Here is a 15,522-nt window from a genome sequence, read left to right as displayed (position 1 = left end):
AAGCCGTATTCTTTTTTCATTCCTGTTTTCTGAAAACGGAGAGAACGTACGTAAAAGCTTTAACACCCCCTTTAATAGAAATCTAAATGGCTTTCATAGATGATAGCAGGAATAAAAGGACAACACAAATAACTTGTAATTTTTTTAATTTACCTTTTACTTTATCAGGCAGTGACTAGAAGGGGGGATGCGCGTGGGAGGGAGACCAGCAATAAAGGAGCCTTAAAATGAGAAATATTACAGTCACAGGCAGCACGAACCAAACTCTTCTCTGGTTTTCATTTTGCCGGTAAATCAGCTTACTACAAATCTTCCTTGTGCAAAAGCTCTCAGCAGGTATCTGGCTGGCTCTGATTAAGCACCAATCACAATTCTTCCCCACACTTCAGTCACCTCAATAGGCACCAGAACAGAAATTAATATTTACTGCAACCAGTCCTATCATCCTAAGGGACAAATCGTATTCACTTTTTTTTTTTTTTTCCACTGCAGTACGTAATGAACACCATTCCAAATACCATTTTGATGTTATCAATCCTGGTGAGTTGCCCATCTCTCAACCGCTGCCTCAATCAACATCTCCTTTGGCTTAACAAATCATACCCAGGCACTACTGATGAAAACACTTCAATCTTTTTTTTTTTTTTTTTAGCTTTCTCCAGGCAAGCATCTTAGGCCATAAACTCCCTTTGTTGAGAATAAGACGCACTCTACAAAGCCATATCAGTTTCTGGTAGCATGGCAAGGTACCAGAGGAAAGTTGGGCATAAGTTGGTAATAATGCGTTCCCCTTCTGTGTGTGAATATGTATGTGTGTGCCCACTTGTGTGTGTACCTGCAAACCTCAGCTGCTGGAATAGCAGCTTAATTAGGGCTTAAGCTTCTCTGAGTCCCTGCAGGTCTCTCCATTTCCAGAATGATTCCACTATACACGAGAGCTGAGTGGTCTCAAACTTTAGTGCTTGTTTTCATTCTGTGACCCAGGCACCATCTTGATTTTATGAAACAGGTAACCCATCTTCTTTCAAATTTCCAAACAGAAGGGACTAAGAACTTCAAAGCAAAAAGCACTGTAATGTAAAAGTATCAACACTTTCTCGCACGCTGACAATTTCTGAAATAAGGAAGGTTGACGCGGCTATACTGCATTACGTGTTCTATTGGGGACCTGGCTATACTGCATTATGTATTATATTGGGGAGGATGGACATGCGATGACTCACCCTGGATGCCCCTCCCACTTCTACATTCTATTGTGTAGACTTCACAGTGGCAGAGAGCTAAGAAGAAAAACATAACTCTGGACTCATCAATATTACTAGGCATTTTAGAAATTCCTTTTCAAAAGTTCTTCTATAAGAAAGACATCTTTGAAGGTCACTGGCATATTAAGTATGAAGAATAACTTCTTCATACTCTCTTTACTGTAATCAAATTTCATCTTAGCTAAATCAGAGAGGAAGTCATCAGTTTCAAATACATCAAAAGATCTGCATAGATTGAAAATAAAATCAAAATTCGTTTTGGTATCTAAGATGGTTAAAATGACATTCTAATTGCTCACAAATCAAACATCACAAAGCTTAGTGTGTAATTTTAATCATTGAAGAGCTCCAGGTTAATTATCCTCACGGCATGCATGCAGCTTGTAAAACTCTCTGAAATAATCTGATAAACCCCCAAAAGCGTGAAAACCTAATAATTTTCTAATTAGTCCACAAACATTAATGTTTACCTTTGCATTTACCAAATCTGTACAAGGTATACATACTGAAGGCAGCCAAAATGTCTAAAATAGAATCCCTTGATGGACTAAAAGATATGAGGAAGACAGGAAGAAACTGGAGAGTTGGAGTGGAAGCAAGGTGGTAAATAATACTAAATTAATGATCCTAGATTAAAATGTAAAGTTCCAGGACCCAAAGTAGTTATTTGTTTTCTTTCCTATGATAACTTCGGCAGATATGTGGAAGAAAATTCACCTTAATTACAAGAGTGAGGAAAGTTCTCAAACACTTTACAGCTTCGTAAAGAAGCTTCTGAGCTATTTTTATTATTTGAATTCTCTTTTACCTCCACGCCTACAACAGTTCTCAGCCTACAAAAACATTTACTAGAATTATTACACACATGCTGAATGCTCCCCAAATGAGTTATATGTAATGTGCAGTTAATAATTTTGGCCAGATGCCGAATGGATTCTGCAATATTTCTCTATATGAAATACTGCAGAGTCCATTCATGGACTCATGTCAATATTTCTCTATATGAAGTAGATCCTCTCTTTTTATTTTATCTTAACAGAGCCAGAAGTAACTTTCAAAAATGTAATGACATTATTGCTATGTGAAAAAAAAATTATGAAAACTATACTACAGTGTCCATCACAGATCACAGCTATGTGGCAGGATATATTTTGTTACAATACTCCCACATAACTTTACACAAAATTGCCTATCAAGTTCTTCTCACAAGCTACACATTACTCAGAAACTAAGTCAAATACATAGTAAGTCTTCTCTGCAATTAAATTTACATTTAATTCCAAAAGCAACAGTAACAAAACTATCTGAACTGATAGAGCTAGTAATAGATTTACCTGATTTTTAAATTTGTAGCCATAGACTATGACCATGGCAGTGTTTACCAGCATGTTTGGATGGAATCGCTTTAGTTTGTGCGGTTAAAGTTATTTAGATCAATATGTACCGTGACACTGAATGTGATGCTAAGTGATTTCACTGTCACCAGTGTCAGACAAGATCTTTCTTTTATCAACGTGTCCCACTTAGGAAATTTACACTAAAGTTTATAAGTCCCAGTTAAAAGACCACAAAGACAACCATTTAACTTAAACCACAGAATTCATTCCACAATGACTGCATAACAAGTAAACTCACTGTAAAAGTTGCTTCACCGTTTAAGCTGCTTTCTATTTAGTCTTCACCAATTTCTATTCTCTACTGCCATACATACTATTTAAAAAAAAATCACCCAAGTCCTCAAGAAATTTCAAAGAGAAAACCTAATATAATTTTAATGCTAAATTCAGAACAATACATACCTGCTGGTCTGCTTAGAATACATGTACACAGTTTTGGGTATTCTCAGTAATTCACAAGATCAGTGACTTTGATCATGTAAATCCCTTTTTCGGAACTAATGGACAACATGCAGAAAAGAACTTTTATTGCTTGTTCTGCCTTGCTTTCGTCCTGCAGTCACTGCTGCCTAAACTCTTCTCTGCTAAATGACCAAACCCACCTACCAGGAGGCTGGCTAATGAAACGGGGTGCTTTCTGAACAACAGAAGAATTCCTTTGCATTCAGAAAGCAGAGTTCCCATTAGAACCCAAAATCAGGCCAGTTTTACCTCTGTTTTTTAATTGAGATTGTCCCAGCCCTCCTCTGTAGCACAGTGAGACAGTGTTTGTGAAATGATTAAAAAGAACGTGATCTGATCAAGAGGACAGAATAATGGGAAAGGAATGCTAGGTTAGCCACTCTGCTAAGTGCTGGGAAAGAAGACCACTGTGCCCCTTTGCCTATTGTTTTTATTCTCATCTGCTCTTTAGCCAACTCATAACACTTTGAGTTGCAATTCCATTTTAAACGGGTTAAAAGTTGTCCACTTACAAGGGAATTTGATAACAAGTTACAAATCCTAAATATATATATATATATGTATATATATAGAAAATAAATAAAAATCCTTGAATTATATCAAGTTTCCAAAAGGTCATCACTGTCTCTGCTGTGGCCTTTTCCCCATCCCAAATCCTCTATCAATATGTCATAGTGAGTTAGGCAAAGACAAAAGAGAGGCGCAGTGTGAAAACGGCACATATATCTAATCCTGACAAAGCAATGAATAGACCTTCACAAGTATAATTATACTTGTTTATTTGTTGCCACGTACAGAGAACTGATGAAAAAAATCCATCAAAGTGGTATTATGCAGACACCAAGAGCTTCTTTTCTTCGGTTGCTAAAGCCACATTGAAGCTTAAATTCCTTATTGTTAAATTCAGAAGAAAGAAAAAAAAAAAGATTTTTGGCTGGACTGTTTTTTTTTTTTTTTTGCATCATTTGCTGACAGATCTTTTGTGTCCTAGGCTGTATTAGCTCACACTGCTACCTCATTTTTACCCATGCTGGAATTCATAATTACAAACTACTGTACAGAAGCTTTTAGAAGGGTGTGGTGTGCTGACCAAGACGAGAGGGTAGTGAAATCTGGCTTTTGATGTATATCAAAACACAGGTAAAGTACCTGTGTAGAAGCACCAGTTACGTCAGAATACATATTTGATCTCAGTCTTTTAAGTTGGTTGCTGGTGGTTTTCTTTACTCAGCTTTCTCTGCAATTTGCTTATTTTAGTATATGTTTAGTATCCCATTAAAGATCGCATAACTTCTTCCCCATTGCAGTATTAAAAACGTTAGCAATAAAGAAGGCAAATACAAGGATGTCAAAGGATTGAAAATATTGAGCAAAAAGATTTCAAACCAAAGTATTAAGGGACCATTATGTTCCAATAGACACTAAATTACGTAACTTAACAAAAACACATTTTTACAGATGGGGGCGGGGCAAATAAGCTTTTTTTTTCTCTTGCAGGATAGAAATATATCAAAGTAAAAGCAATCTGCATAGTTAATGTTTGTGAGCTTTACAATTTAAAACAGAAAAGCTGTAATTTTTCTTTGCTGGCAATCTGGAAACACTCTGGAGTTAATTACAGCTGATTCGGAGTGAACCACACAAACAAAGACCAGTCTATGTCCAGACAATTATACTGCATTAACCAGCTTAGAGCTTCCTGCTGATGTTTCAGGGGTCTTCTGTTACACCCTTCTACCTTCCCAGCACGAGAGAAAATGCTTCTGCAAGAAGGAATTAATGAACAGAGCTGCAAAAGAATGTGTGACGACCTCTCCTGACACGGCAAAAACTTTCCACCCATGTCACGACAAAGGGGAGAAGGTAATTAAGTTTGAATAGAAGGATGTAACCAAATATAGTAAGCACCTAAACCAAGCACATTTTTAAAACGGGAAAGTTGACAAAGACAAACATGAGTGTGTAAGTCAATGAAGTCATTTTCCCCTGTTTACCTCTCATTTTTCTCATTAAAACCTAAATTAGCTATTCAGTGCAGATTTATTTCCTTCTCATAAACAGGACCCTTATAATTGATGCTTCTGCCTCTCGTTTTTTCTTCCTCTTCCTCTCCCTCTCTTTCCAGCCTCATTTTCCCTCATTCTCTCTCTCATCTCTAAACCTCCATGGACTTTAAATGACAATTACATGTCATTAAACACATGTGTTGGAAAACTAAAGAGGAAAAGTACTCTTTGCCAATGGGTCCGATAGTTCTTAATTTGATTAGTTGTGGGAAATAGGAATTTTACTCAGTTTTCTTCGCAACTTTAATCAAACTCCAGCTACTTTCCTTAGAGAGAAATCAATAATCTCTCCTTAACCAAATTACACCAATATATGACTCATTTTATTTGTTTGCTTCAGGAAAATTTCATAATCAGTGAGCAACATGGACCTAATACTTTAGCTATCCTCTGTAAACAAACTTTGGTCCTTTTAACCAATCTAGTTGATTTCTAATTTTCTTATTCATTCTAATTGAAAATGAATAGTTTGCATTGGTGTGAGAAAGGACATGAACTGTAATTATGTTCAGTGCCTCTCTCTGATTCTTTCTTTGATACTGTTTTGCCAGTATTCCAGCTGACATTGGGGCTTTGTAGTGATTGCTTCATTAAAGGGTAAGGATGTCCTAATCAGCTAAAGCATTACTAGAAAGCTGTTGTTTGCCAATACTGTGAGAATATACCAACCTTTTTTTTTTTTTTTTTTGGCTTTTGCTTTCTTTATAGAAGAAAAAGGTACCTCTGGATGCCATTACCCAGCCATACTTAAGTATTAATCATCTTCCCTTTGTCTCATCTATGCAAAGTAGGATTAGAGTTAAATGACTCTATGATCCTTTTAATTTTTTTCCCTAAATAAATATTAATCTACAAATCAATTAGTTGGTGTTATATTAAAACACATATAAATATACTCTCTGGAAACACTAAAAGGTTGTGTAAACTACCCTCATTTTACAAAACATCTCAATGACGGACAGAATCATTTTCCCTTCTCAGACCCCTCTCCCTCAATCCCTACTATATTTGAAATTTCAAGTAAATAAAACTTTGAAATAGAAAGTCTAAACATGGAAACCTTTAGTTTTCCTTGGAAAGGCATGTACTGAATTAATCATTTTAAAATTTATAAATCATATTTGCCATGTTTTTTATATGATTTCTAGTCTCTAAAACGTAATTGACTAATCTCTCTGGCATACACCCAGTTTAAGAGTGTTTAGTTGATAATGCTTTTAAGTTGTCACATAGGAACATTTAAAAAATTCATCTTAATTGGTTTCATCAAGGTAAATATAACTATAGAATATTTGGCTTCAGGAACGGATTTACCAGACTAGTGAAAACCATTTCACACATACATTTTTCTCATATACAATGTGAAGACAATATATCCTAACATATACATGCATTTTTTTCTTCTTTGTCTATTAATATATAAAATTCATTATTGAAATACTGACAACTAAATATTTAAATGAGGAAACAATTGTATAATTATTTGTATTTCATGAGTCCCACAATATGATCTCATAACCAATATAGCATAAGCATAGTAGTATATTATTATTATTTTTTTGAAAAATGTCATTCTTTGCAGGCTAAACCTACCATAATTATCTTCATAAAATTAATCACAGGTCAGGTATTCCAGCAAACAATCCTATTCCCAGGGCAATGATTTCAAACAATTCAAAATAGTTTTAATGAAGAAAGTTATATGCATAATTTCTTAAATCACTACCAAGTGCCCTCTTACTATCCAAGACTCTTAGTCTATCAAATGCAAGTCTCTTTTTATATCCCATGTAGATATTTTAAATTATTTTATATTAGAAACCTAAGTGGACTAACATAGAGACTAACATAGAGAACCTAAGTGGAATGAAATGTTTCTTCTGGATGAAATATTGGCAAATTTATGTCTGAGCACTCAGATTTGTTGGTTATTTTATTTCTATTATGAAGAGCCTCTTGTTTGCTTTTTGTGTATGTGTGTGGTTTGTTTGTTTGTTTGTTTGGCCTGAAAGTTAATTTGACTGCTGTCCATAAGTGAAGTGTGCAATTCAGTAATTAACTTTTTAAATGTATGCACGTTAACTTTTTAAATGTATGCACGTTAATTAAATTGCATTATAAACAAACAAACGTCAACCATAATTATAAGCTCCTTGGTTTACCCACATATTATCCCTTTTCAAACAAACTTGATGTCAGACAAATTAAAATCAAGCAGCCAGCAATTTTGAGTTGAATTTTACATGATCTGCTGGTAACCTGATTACTTTAACTTCAATATCATTACAGGAAAAGTATTTCAGGAAAAATAATGACAGGAATTCCAACAGGAGACAAGGTTAATTGTATTGATTCAAAAGATGCATGTTCATAGGAACCATGTTGAAGGAATAATGTTATCTCAAATCTACAGTTTCTATTAAAATGAAGTTGTCCAGCATGAAAGAGGCAATTAAGATTAGTGTCTGCAGAACTAGAGATACTAAACTAACTAACTAATTATCTGGGCCCAATTATCTTATACTTTAAGTAGCAAAATATCAGTGTGGAGCAACTACAAGGCATAAGGTTTGCAGGTTTATTTACTGACTGGTGTATCTATTAGGACCAAGAACAAGTGGAGCTGTCAGGACATAATGAAGGTAAATGATTAGTTAGCACCAAGCCTGAACTCTTCTTCAATGCAATAAGAGTTAATTAAAGTTTACCACCAAACATCAACCAAAGAAGGATGTTGATCAGGTTTCAGCATTAAGTGCAAACAGACAATAGTTGGCAGCAATTAGTGCAGCTATCAAATGACATGCAATGATAATTATACATTTAAAACTGCTAAAGAGCTGGGGGAAAAAAAAACTAATCAGCCTCTTTGACGACAAATACTCAAAGGGCAGGAAACAGGTATCAGATTATTTCACTTTAACACTGTAAATCAATAGAATTAAACAAGAAAAGGCTGTATGGGTACATTATCTGAAAGAGAACAGTTCACTGGATCCAAAATGAAATAAATCTGCTAGTACTGGTCTCTCAAAGATAAGAACTTCTGGAGCTAAAGAAAATCAGTTACTTTTCAATTAAAGTTTCAGAGTGAAGTCTGTGTAAAGAAAGTTTAGCTTCTGGGTTTTGTGTAAACCCAACAATGCAACAAGTATTCCAGCATAATTACTGTTATTTAAATTAAGTATTAACTTCCACTCTAAAGGTACTGTCAAAAGTGCTTTATGCCTGAATATTATCTTTGTGCGCTCGAATACTACCTCCCTGAAACATGTTTAGATGTTAGGGTCAAAATTCTTTTAATACAGCTAAATTTAAAACAAAAGCCATGTATACATATTTAGTGTACATTATGGCAGGTCTTCCCTTGATGCCATTCAAATCTACGACTTCAATCTTCCCGGAATCAATGAGACTGCATACAACACATGCCTGAAAATACTTTTAATAAATCATCTCATTCTTTACCATGGTTTCTGGCCTGCAGCCTAGAGCATGTCTCCAGAAATGTGCCCATCCTCATGACCCCCACCTCTCCATTTTCCCAACTAATTCTGTTATGCTAAGGATTTGTACACAGTGTTGGCTAATCCCAATATTTCCCTGGAGCTAAATCTAAGCCATGGCCGACTCCCAGCACAAAAATATCTTTCTCCAAAAGCCCTTTCGCCCCCTTCAGCACTCATACACTCATTGGTCCTGACATTTTCACTTCAGCCATGACAAATGAGCTGATGACTCTGATGTGATTGCATGGGAGGATGGCTTTATCTAAAGATATATCATTAACTCTCATCACCATCTCCTAATATGGCTCTTCTGGGTTAATGTGTTGTGAAAATTTGAGGAAATTTTTGTGTAAATATATGCACTTTAAGGAGTAAGAGACCAACTTCATCAAAAGGAGAAAAGGGAAGCCAGAGTGGACAGGATCAGGGAAGGGAAAAAAAAAAAAAAAAGACTAGCATTAACTAAATGTTGCTCTGGGGATTTAAGTAACTCGACTCAACCTCTGCCCCAGCAAACCAGCCATCTGACTGTCTCTTAAAGGCCCCTTCCCCTCCAGAGGGGCGGCTGGAGCAGAGCATAATCTGTGAAGTGGCACAAATGAAGCTTCTCAGATAAACACGGCTAATCAATCTGCAAGCCCATTTCTTTGTTTCTACCCCCCTCCCGTGTAGGACGGCTTTTACTCTCGAACTCTTAATTCCCTACGTTACTAAATCTCTCTAAATTCATTTTAATGGAAAAAGGGATTGTCAAAACCCATTTCCTTCCAAGGGCATTGTCTTCTTCAATTAGAAAGGAGCAATCTTTTTCTGACCATTATTAAATGTGAAACTCTTCAAGCTTTAAAAAGAGGGGAAAGGGAAACTTTTCCATTTAGCATGAATGTCACAACCTTTAGGTTAAGTTAGAACCCAAGTTCCAGCTACACAGCTCTCCTTATATATACTATGGAGTTTACAGAGTAGATAACTGTTATAACCTCTTCTGTCAATTCATCGGAGAACGCTCAGCCAATCAGAGTCGACTGTAGCATAACAGACCTCGGGAAAGGAGGTCAGGCTTTGAGGTAAAGTGCTATTCACTACTGGACCATGCAAGGAGCTCTTTATTCCTGTTCTTATTGGCATCAGTCCCCCTCACTAGAGCAAGAACAAAGCCAAGTGCTCGTGTGAGGTTTATGAATAAATCAGAGGTGAGCCACTTTAAGTGCTGCCCATGACTTCCTTGTTGACAGTGAGCCCTTAAACAGGCTTCTATGACCAGCAACTTCTGGCAAACCACAATGATTCCTAATCTGCAACCTGTTTCATTTCAAGAACTAAGTGGCCCACCCCATTTTTCCTGCAAGTTTTCACCTTTCAGGCAGTTCTTGTTCTATCTCGAGCAGTTTAGCTTTACAATCCCAGAGCAGTCAGCCGGCTCTACGGTCATCATAGAAATTGTACCAACTGAAACTCTTCCTTTGCTTGGAAAATTTCCACAGATGAAAACATCTCCAGCATAACAGAAATGATTCTCATATTAATATTATAGAATCTTTGGATATGGGAGGAGCACAACCAACTAGGTTGAAAAATGTTAAATGATTTGCTGAAGGAGACATACACACACACACACACACACACACACACACACACACACACACACGATTCTCATTGGCTGTGCCCTGTAGTTGTGTGATATTTCCTGGAAATTTCTCTGAGCTTCAGTTTCCTTATGGGTTAAACCAGGGGATTGTGCTATATCCCTTCCGACTTCAACAAGCTATGGTTCTAATACAAAAACCCATTTAGATTGTGCTGGAAGATAGTTTTCCCTATGGAATTTTCCAAGACAGACCCAGATGTTTTTAAGGTCGCATTTTTTTTTCAATACCCAGATTTCAAGAGGAGAGGCAGATTCCAGTAGTATAGTAAACTGAAGTGTTTTATTTATGTTTTTAATTAACAATCAGATTTTTTCATGTATTCATGTATTTATTGAGGATATTTACCAAGGATTTGCCAATATTGTCCATCACTGTGAATACAGGGATTAAACAGACATGGGTGCTGCCCTCATGGAGACTGAAATTTATTTGAGGAGGAACTTAAACAAGCATCATGAAAAATGCTAAGATGCTAATTATTTTCTTCCAATGAAATATATCCTACCCTATCAGTATTCAGTAAATGCTTAGCCTTAAATAATGTGCTTCAAATGAACGGTTAAGTCCAGGGCCACTTATAAATGACCAGAACGTAGGCAAGGCACACACTTTTATTTTTAAGAAAAACTTGAGCAAAGATTGTGAACTAAATATATATTATAAATGTCAAGCGAAAACCAAACTCAAATCTGGGAAATTACTATCCAAAATACACTTATATTTTCCACAAAAATATAGAGTATAATTTTAAGTGTGTATCTTACATGTAACACAATGGGAAATTATTATGAATTTAAAAATCAAAAAGAAAAAAACATCAGAGAAATAGATTTTAGTTTAGAGGATCGAAAAATTGTGTTTATAAATTTATTAACCCTTATCGTGAATCTTATCACCTTTGAACCTGGGTCGTCCTCCTCTGAATAATGCACTCCTATAGAAAGATAAAGGACTGCGATGTCCTCCATGAGATAAGCCAAGAGGAAACTCATAACTTGGCTATAAAATTCCCACAAGAAAGGCTTCCCTGGTGGCGCAGTGGCTGAGAGTCTGCCTGCCGATTCAGAGTACACGGGTTCGTGCCCCAGTCCAGGAAGATCCCACATGCCGCAGAGCGGTTGGGCCTGTGGGCCATGGCCGCTGAGCCTGCACGTCCGGAGCCTGTGCTCCGCAACGGGAGAGGCCACAGCAGTGAGAGGCCTGCATACCGCAAAAAAAAAAAAAAAAATTCCCACAAGAAAATTTAAGGGTTTTATAATATTACTGGGTTATTAAGAACTGGATCTTTTCTCTAGGTTGGTATAAATTTTGGTCAGCAGGGTGCCATGTAAACAGTATTTATTCTTCTTTCATGGCATATCAAAATATCATAACATCAAGTATATAAAAAGGTATTGCTATGATATCTAATCCAGTTTGGGGAAAACCTCTAATTCAAAGGCTTTCAAACAGGTAGGGTCAGCTTCAATACTGAAATAAGCTTTGTGGTCTCTTCTATTATTGTATATAATGGACAGTCTGGAATCTTGAGTTCCTATAGATAGACTAAAGTCTGAATTACTTTAAAACTGTTTCTGTTCTAATTTGTTTCTTATAAAAAAGATCCCAGAGATGCATTAAAATCATCTAGAAACCCCTCAAAACCAAAGCAACCTGTGATGATGGTGTAGCAAATATTGAGGTGGAGGCGTATCCACCTAGATGTCATCTAGGTATCCGTCAATGAGAAGACATGAGAAGGAGACTACCTTTTGGTCCTACCTCTTAGGCATCCCCCTTGACTAATTCCTATCTCCCTCCCTTGTCAGGGAGAGGGGCATCTCTCGTCAAAAGGTCTATGTAGATTTGCTTTATCAAGTACTCTTCAGGAGAGCATTATATCAAAACCAGCTATTGACAATAAAGAAGAGGGGAATGAAGGATATCGGGCCCTATCCACATTCACTTATTTTAATATGGTCACAACAGTTTAGCCTAAGGTAAGCTCTACAGCAGCTCTGAGACACAAACGAGGGATCTGAGACTCAAAAAGATTAAATAACTTTGATAAGGTCATCTATAACAAGAATTTAACCCAAGTGTCTTACGGATCTAATAAGATTTCTATTGGTCATTGAGTTGTCAAAAAATTGGAGTAGATTTTCAAATATCTAAGACTTAAGTTAAACAAACTCATTTAAAAAGGAAAAAGGAATCCAAAGTAAACAGAATCAAAAGAATGTCTGGTTTTAAACTAAGTGTCATTCTTTCTCTACACTATGCTCCCTCTAAAACATCACAGCTTTGTCTTTACTTTCCCTCCACAAAATAGAAACCTTTCTTCTTCACACTGTGTTCATCGTTATTAAGAATACATTTTAAGTCACTGAGATCATTAGTACTTTTATGAATCGTAGACTCATCTTGACCATTCAAAGTACCTAGCCTAACCTCCTACTTAACACAAAAACATGCTTCCAGTCACAGTGGTAAGAGGCCATCCAGATTCTACTGGTCTCCTTTCAGTAACAGAGAACTCACGCTCTCAGAGGAGACAACATCACTGTTGAATTACCATTGCACATTTTCCTTTTCTTCTCTTCCCCATTTCCACCACATTTGTATTCATTCACGGAACAAACCCTTTTCTAAGCAGCCAATATAGTTGAGTGGCCATTGGTCCTAGAGCTGGGACAGCTGAGTTCTTGTCCTGACATGTTCCTACCTTGCTGGCTGACTCAATGTTTACTTCTCCAGAATTCAGTATGCCATATTTTAAAATGAGTTGGTTGAACTGAAGAACTATAAGGAAGTTTCCAGGATTTAGCCCTTTGATAGTTTCCAGTTGTCTTACCACCCTACCTGCTCTTTTTCTGTTGCAATCGTGTTGGCCACTTCTTAGAAAATGAAAGAAATTTAGTCTACAGAGGAACATCACACAGGCTACCCCTATAAACACATCTAAGGAGGAAATAGAGACATTAACATGGAAAAAGGGTAGGGGTGGGTGTGTGTGTCTGCATACACACTCCTTGTTTGTATCTATTAAACCAAAGGAGATGACTCACTATCCATTCATTAGTGGGCTCAGGAAATTTTAAGTATGAATTGCTTTATTGCTAAATGTATGGGGGAAAAGTACTACGAACTATATATTAGAAAATCTACATTAGTAAAGCCTTTCAGGTTTAATAAAGGTACTTTGGGATATGATTGGGCTTCTTCAATTTATTCTTCCAATCAGGCAAATTTTAAGATTCTTTATAAACTTCCTTCTTAGAAAGTTTTGTTTTGTTATTAACAGTACAACCAGGTGGCATACACCAGCTCATATGTTTTTATATTTTAACATTGTTAAAGCTATGGATTTCCTTTCTTCTTTACAGTGAAGGAAAAGAATTTTATGGACAGTTATAAAATGCATATTTTAACCCAAAAGTCGATTTTCCCTGGTTAAAAGGATTTAGATCCGAGTAAATGCCTGCAGAACGCTTTCTGTTTTTACAGCTAGAACACAATGGAACCTATAAACTTTGTCCTAGAGGTACGTGCTATAATGTGTACCATTCAAAAATTATCAACTGTGCACTGTCGTCTCCCCAGGACAAGCAAACATTAGAAATGATCAATCATCTAAATATATGATGCTAGTGTGTGAACCCCTGACCCGAATGACTAAAACACCTACTCAGGACTTGTCTTGGACCATCAGGGCATTATGACACATTAACTAAGTCAAGCTGCCCAAATTCTTAAATTGTATTTGTTTATTTTTTCAATCTCTAGAATGTTAAAGTGGCTAATTATACCAGAGACAAGCTGCTTGCCAAATATGACTTTAGTGTCAAGCCATTTTTAGGTTGTGTGCGTACATTCAAAAGTGCCTCAAAATGGCAAATATTTTAGTTCACTCACAAACCTTGAAAAAAATAGGGGAGTGGGAAGCAGCCATTCCTGGACTGAGGATTGTATGTCAAACGTGAAACCGTATCAAACTTTCAGGGCAACTTGTGAACCTCTGAAACGAGGGAATTAACAGAACATCAAATCCAGCAAGATCACAGGGGGAACAATCCATATACAAGAAAATAATGCCATTGAGCCCTCATTAAAAGACCATTTTGTCCTTAGCCATCAAAGACTGTGAGTGCACTAAGATCTTGGTTATATCATCAGGGATAACTAAAACAAGTGCCAAGAGAAATTGTGCACTTTTAGTTCTCACATGTGTCCATCTGTTCACATATAAACATATATTCTGCTTTCTGTCTGATTCCTAAAAATCTTGATATCAGAATACCCTGGGCTTTTGCCCATTTCCTAAGAATGCAGACATCACATAAGCTACTATTAACCCATGTGTGATCCACTTCCATGGTGGCTGGAAAGCTGCCAGTTACAACACATGGTGCTTGGTTAACAATGTCTTAAAATATAAATGAATTTATTTTTTAAATTAACACATTTTTCTTATGGAAATACCTTAATAAGCCCTGCTTCATGTAAAAGAATAGCTTCCATGTGGATTTTTTTGTTCTTTTAAGATTTTTGCGCTTGCATATCCATAAAGTTAACCAGAAAAGTTTCTGAAACAATCCAGAATTTCTTGACAATTTTTCTAGAGGGCTCTAGTAAAGAATTTTGGTGACTTTATATAACAAAGATCAAACACTTTTCCCTTACAATGTTCTGTACTCAAGAGGCAACCCTTACACTTTAATTTATGTGAAAACACTTCTGATTCCGCACGTTTCCATGTAACCATCTTAACAGTACTGAATAGCAACTGAACAGTTAAAGTGATGAGGCAAATAGAAGTTCTACAATCTAGAAACAAAACAAGTTAGGTTAATATCTGGCGGAATCTTTCAATCCTGCTCTGGGGTAGCCTTCAATGGCTCATTTGTGGTGACCCCAAACCGGAAAGAGCTTGTTTAAAATGTATACATATAAATAATTATCCACACTGTATTTGATTTACATATGTACAAAAGAACCAATTCCCACCTTTGAAAGTGTCTTAACACTTATGGTATTTTAACTGCCCTAATTATGGTTGAAGAAACATCATTAAGAGCCCTGATCACGTCAACTGATAACCAGTTACAGCCCTAACTAGTGACAAGGGAAAACCCTACTGCAAATGTCTCCAAGAGTACTTAGACACTTTCAAAAAGACTTATCTCTAAGTGAAA

At 36.4% G+C, this 15,522-nt stretch overlaps 1 protein-coding gene across 1 annotated transcript in view; it reads right to left on the bottom strand.

Moving 5' to 3' along the window:
- ZFHX4 (zinc finger homeobox 4) overlaps nt 1–15,522 on the bottom strand; it is a 181,644-nt gene that overhangs the window by 158,949 nt on the left and 7,173 nt on the right. The gene's annotated exons all lie outside the window — the stretch shown is intronic.

Source organism: Orcinus orca, chromosome 17 (genome assembly GCF_937001465.1).
Source record: "Orcinus orca chromosome 17, mOrcOrc1.1, whole genome shotgun sequence".
In the NCBI taxonomy this organism is placed as follows: Eukaryota; Metazoa; Chordata; class Mammalia; order Artiodactyla; family Delphinidae; genus Orcinus; species Orcinus orca.
This window is presented reverse-complemented; position numbering and strand designations above follow the sequence as displayed.